Raw genomic sequence first — 5,857 nt, 5'->3', positions numbered from 1 at the left:
GGGGGGGGTCTGTAGGGCCTGATTCTTCATCATCTTCATCTTCATCATCATATTTATCATCATTCAGCAACAAACAGAAAGAGCAGAGAGGAGAACCCCTCTGCTTTGTTGTTCAGCTGCTGCCATTGTTCCTCAGATCCATCACCCAGATCTGGGCTGGTTCTGGTTCTAGTTCTGGGTTTATTCTCTGGGAGGAGGAGGAGGAGGAGGAGGAGGAGGACGAAGGAGCTGCATCTCCTCCTCTCCTCCTCTTTGTTTGAACTTCAGATTCTTTGTTTTTATTCTCGGCAGCAAAGATGTCATCAGAGTCCAGCTTCAGGAGGACAATCCTGCAGCTGACAGTCCCCCAGGTCCACTGACACCATTCAGGGTTTTTCTTAACGAAGATGGAGGAAAGATGGGGGGGGGGGGAGATGATGGACGGGGAGGGACTGGATGTGACAGCAAAGGACGCAGGCCGGAGGAGACAAAAGGAGGAGGAGATTTTGTCTTTTTGTCCTGATGGTCAGGTTCTCTGCTGACAGGAGAGACGCTGCGGTTGATTTGTTGTTCTGACACACACACACGCACACGCACACACACACACACACACACAAACACACACACAATCTTTCCATTCAGTGTGTTTTCACTGCTGTTTTGCTTCTGCAGCAGATTTTCTGCTGAAAACTGTCAGAAAAATGAAACCAATCCGAGCTGATGTGGACCAGAACCTCTGATGTGGACCAGAACCTCTGACCTGATGCAGATCAGAACCTCAGCAGAGATCTGAGTTTATCGCAGCTCCCAAAAAAACTTCATGTTTCCAACAATCGTTGTCATTTTTTATAATATTTATGAAGGTTCTGTTGGAGGTTCTGTGTTCAGAAGGTTCTGTGTTCAAAAGGTTCTTTTCTCTCAGAGGAGGTGGAACAGATGATTCTGACTCAGCTTGGGTCGGGGATGACTGTCAGCTACTACCACTCCATTATGTGTAAAACGGACTCAGTTAGAGTGAGTTCAGTGTTTGCTTGGGCGGCCATCTTGAAGTGAATTGCCTCTCTGTGTGTAAATGAGCATCCACTGAATGTTTTGTACGAGTTTCATAAAATATTTGGTGGTTCATGAAATATTCTGCTAACAGGCTAAAACATTATCCCCCATTTTGATTTTGGCTAAACAAAGACGCAGGGATGTCCCAGATTCTTCAAAGTGTTTGGGTCTCGCTGTCCGGTTGGAGGAGGCTGGACCCGTGGATGAAGACTGAACATGAGGAGCTTCAAAATCAAAACAACAAAAAAAAAAATCTTTATTTTAATAAAAATAAAATGATGTTGAGACAAAAACTTACAAACCTGAAGATCAGACATGAGGAGGAACCGGAGGAACCGGGTGTGGTTTTTAGAACCTACAGCGCCACTGAGGAGTGAATGAAGGCTGAAGGTTAGAAGGACCAGCTGATGAGAGGAGAGGCTGCAGCTGAGACAGGTGAGACAGCTGAGACAGATGAGACGGGTGAGACAGGTAAGACAGAAGACAGATGAAGACAAACTGGATGAACGTCTGCAGCTGATTATCTTTTGGAGTCAACATGATTCAAGATGGCTGCAACAGCTCATCAACCTGAGCCAACACAAGAATGTTTAAAACTCAGTCAGTTTTACAGATTTGGAGCTAAACTCAGGTGTGGTAGTAGCTGAGAGTCATCCTCAGTGCAGACCCTGAGCGTGGACAGATCATGCATGACTTTGACTCTAACAAACGTCTTTATTTCATTAAATTCAACATTTGGAGTTAAATATTTGAGCATCTGGGCCTTACAAAAATGAGAACAAATAATTGAGTGGCGGTGGAGTTAGCTTGTGTTTGTGCCGAGCAGAGAAACGGCAGCTGCAGTGAAAGAAATACATAAACTCAGCTGCAGCTGTAAATGGTGAAACATCAAAATGTCTCTGAATTAATAAGATCAAACTCTTCCCAGATGAAGCACCCAGAGACGTAATTCATCCATCGTTGTTTTGATGTTTATGTTTTTAATCACTTGAGACCAAATCAGACCGACTCTAAAATGTTCCTGAGTTCTTTCTGACAGCAGCTGCTGTCCGTCTGCGAAAACATCTGCATGTCATCAGTTATCGTCCTATCAGTTCAATTCAGTTCATTTATAAAACTCCAAGTCACAACAGAAGTCGTCTCAGGGACTGAACAGAAACATTCAAATATAAAATAATAATTTAACGTTATTTATGTGAGGAGCAGCTTTGAGTTTAACTCCATCACAGAACTCTCATCTTGAACAAGCATGAAGGCGACAGTGGAAAGAAAAAACTCCTTCATGAGGAAGAAACCTTTAGCAGAACCAGGATCAGGACAAGAGGACCATCTGCTTCAACTTGCTGGGTTTGAGAGGAATAGATACACAATGGCAGGTCAAGAATCACATGTTAAGATAGAAATAGTATCAAATGAAAACTATTCAGTTTTAACAATTAATTTAAGGAAATGAGGTGACGATCTGTGAGCAGCCGTTTGGTTTCATGCCAAGAAAGAGCACCACAGACGCCATCTTTGCTTTGAGGATGTTGATGGAGAAGAACAGAGAAGGTCAGAAAGAACTCCATTGTGTCTTTGTGGATTTAGAAAAAGCATCTGACAGGGTGCCGAGGGAGGAGGTGTGGTGCTGCATGAGGAAATCTGGAGTGGCAGAGACATATGTTAGACTGATACAGGACATGTATGAGGACATGTATGAGGACAGCAGGACAGTGGTGAGATGTGCTGTAGGAGTGACAGATAGATTCAAGGTGGAGGTGGGAGCGCATCAAGGATCGGCTCTGAGCCCCTTCTTGTTTGCTCTGGTGATGGACCGACTAACAGATGAAGTCAGGCAGGAATCAAGTGGACGATGATGTTTGCAGATGATGTGACCTGTGGTGAGAACAGGGAACAGGTGGAAGAGAACTTGGAGAGGTGGAGGTATGCACTTGAAAGAAGAGGAATGAAAGTCAGCCGTAGTAAGACAGAGTCCATGTGTGTGAACGAGAGGGAGGAGGTGGAACAGTGAGGCTACAAGGAGCAGAGGTCACAAAGGTGCAGGACTTCAAGGACTTGGGGTCCACTGTCCAGGAACATGGAGAGTGAGGTAAAGAGGTGAAAGAGAGAGTCCAGGCAGGATGGAGTGATGGAGAAAAGTTTCAGGAGTGATTTGTGACAAAAGGGTGTCAGCAAAGTTCAAAGGAGAAGTTTACAAGACAGTGGTGAGACCAGCTGTTGTATGGTCTGGAGACAGAGACATGGACAAAAAGACAGGAGACAGAACTGGAAGTAGCAGAAATGAAGATGTTGAGGTTCTTCTTAGGAGAGACAAGGATGGAGAAGATCAGGAATGAGCTCATCAGAGGTACAGCACAGGTTGAACAACTGGGAGATGAAGTTAGAGAGGACACACTGAGATGGTTTGGACATGTCCAGAGGAGGGACAGTGGTTTGGACATGTCCAGAGGAGGGACAGTGGTTTGGACATGTCCAGAGGAGGGACAGTGGATATACTGGTAGAAGGATGTTAGAAATGCAGCTGCCTGGAAAAAGACAGAGAAGATATATGGAGTTAGAGAGGACATGGGGGTAGTTGGAGTGAGGACAGAGTGAGATGGAGGAGGACGACTGTGGAGACCAAGAAGAGGGAAAAGCTGAAAGAAGAAGAAGAAGAAGAAGGTTTTAAGAAAATGAGGTAAATTTGTCCTCTAGTAGTCTAAGTCTATAGCAGCATAACAAGCCAACCCTAACTATAGGAATTATGAAAAAGGAAAGTCTTAAAACTGGATAATGTGTCAGCCTCATGGACAGAAACTGGAAGTTGGTTCCACAAGAGAGGAGCCTGAGAACTGGAAAATCTTCCTCCCATTCTGCTGCTGGAAACTCTAGGAACCACAAATAAACCTGCAGCCTGAGAGCGAAGTTCTCTGTTAGGAAAAGATGGAACAATAAGATCTGTAATATAAGATGGAGCTAGGTTGTTGAGAGCTTTGTAGGTTAGAAGTAAGATTTTGAATTCTATTCTGGATTTGACAGGGAGCCAATGGAGAGAAGCTAAAACTGGAGAGATATGATCTCTCCCAGTAACTCCAGTTAAGACTCTGGCAGCAGCATTTTTGGATCAACTGAAGACTTTTTAAAGAAGTATTTGGACACCCAGATAATAAACCATTGCAATAGTCCAGTCTAGACGTGACAAATGCATGGACCAGTTTTTCTGCATCATCTTTAGATCAGATGTTTCTAATGTTAGTGATATTACGCAGGTGGAAGAAGGAGGTTCTAGTAACGTTTTTAATGTGGGGGATAAAAGACGTGTCCTGATCAAAAATAACACCAAGATTTTTAACATTAGAGCTGGAGGACAGATTAATGCATCTAAGGAGGGAGAAAGACTGAAACATTCATTCCTAAGGTGCTCAGGTCCAAAAACTCAAACCTCCTAAACACCTGCATGTCATATATCCATCCATCCATTATCTTTTACCCCCTTCTTCCATTTGTCCAGCAATCACTGTGCGAGGGGCGGGGTACACCCTGGACAGGTCTCCAGTCCATCACAGGGACACATAGAGACAAACGAGACAAACAACCATTCACTCTCTCACTCTCACCTTGGAACAATTTAGAGTTACCAATCAGTCTAACATGCATGTTTTTGTTCTGTGAGAGGAAACTGGAGTACCCAGAGAAAACCCACACATGCACAAAGAGAACATGCAAAGTCCACACAGAAGGGCCCCTGGACCGGGATTTGAACCGGGGACCTGCTCTCTGAGAAGCAGCAGCTCTAACAGTTGCGCCATCGTGCTGCCCCTGCGTGTCCTCAGTTATCACCTAAAACACCTGCGTGTCATCAGCTATCACCTAAAACACCTGCGTGTCCTCAGTTATCACCTAAAACACCTGCATGTCATCAGTTATCACCTAAAACACCTGCGTGTAATCGGTTATCACCTAAAACACCTGCGTGTCATCGGTTATCTCCTAAAACACCTGCGTGTTTATCACCTAAAACACCTGCATGTCATCAGTTATCACCTAAAACACCTGCGTGTCATCAGTTATCTCCTAAAACACCTGCGTGTAATCGGTTATCACCTAAAACACCTGCGTGTCATCGGTTATCTCCTAAAACACCTGCGTGTTTATCACCTAAAACACCTGCGTGTCATCGGTTATCACCTAAAACACCTACGAGTCATCTGTTATCACCTAAAACACCTGCGTGTCATCGGTTATCACCTAAAAACCCTGCGTGTCATCGGTTATCACCTAAAACACCTGCGTGTCATCGGTTATCACCTAAAACACCTGCGTGTCATCAGTTATCACCTAAAACACCTGCGTGTCATCGGTTATCACCTAAAACACCTGTGTGTCATCGGTTATCACCTAAAACACCTCATCAGTTATCACCTAAAACTCCTGTGTGTCATTGGTTATCACCTAAAGCACCTGCGTGTCATCGGTTATCACCTAAAACACCTGCGTGTCATCGGTTATCACCTAAAACACCTCATCAGTTATCACCTAAAACACCTGCGTGTCATCGGTTATCACCTAAAACACCTGTGTGTCATCGGTTATCACCTGAAACACCTCATCAGTTATCACCTAAAGCACCTGCGTGTCATCGGTTATCACCTAAAGCACCTGCATGTCATCGGTTATCACCTAAAGCACCTGCATGTCATCAGTTATCACCTAAAGCACCTGCGTGTCATCAGTTATCACCTAAAACACCTACATGTCATCGGTTATCACCTAAAGCACCTGCGTGTCATCAGTTATCACCTAAAGCACCTGTGTGTCATCGGTTATCACCTAAAACACCTGCGTG

At 44.5% G+C, this 5,857-nt stretch overlaps 1 protein-coding gene across 1 annotated transcript in view; it reads left to right on the top strand.

Moving 5' to 3' along the window:
* Positions 1-5,857, top strand: part of znf608 (zinc finger protein 608) — a 31,552-nt gene that overhangs the window by 597 nt on the left and 25,098 nt on the right. The gene's annotated exons all lie outside the window — the stretch shown is intronic.

The sequence above is a fragment of the Nematolebias whitei genome, chromosome 8, assembly GCF_014905685.2.
Source record: "Nematolebias whitei isolate Nwh7 chromosome 8, NemWhi1, whole genome shotgun sequence".
Classification (NCBI taxonomy): Eukaryota; Metazoa; Chordata; class Actinopteri; order Cyprinodontiformes; family Rivulidae; genus Nematolebias; species Nematolebias whitei.
The sequence above is the reverse complement of the archived record's forward strand: the minus strand, read 5'-3'. Positions and strand labels throughout refer to the sequence as shown.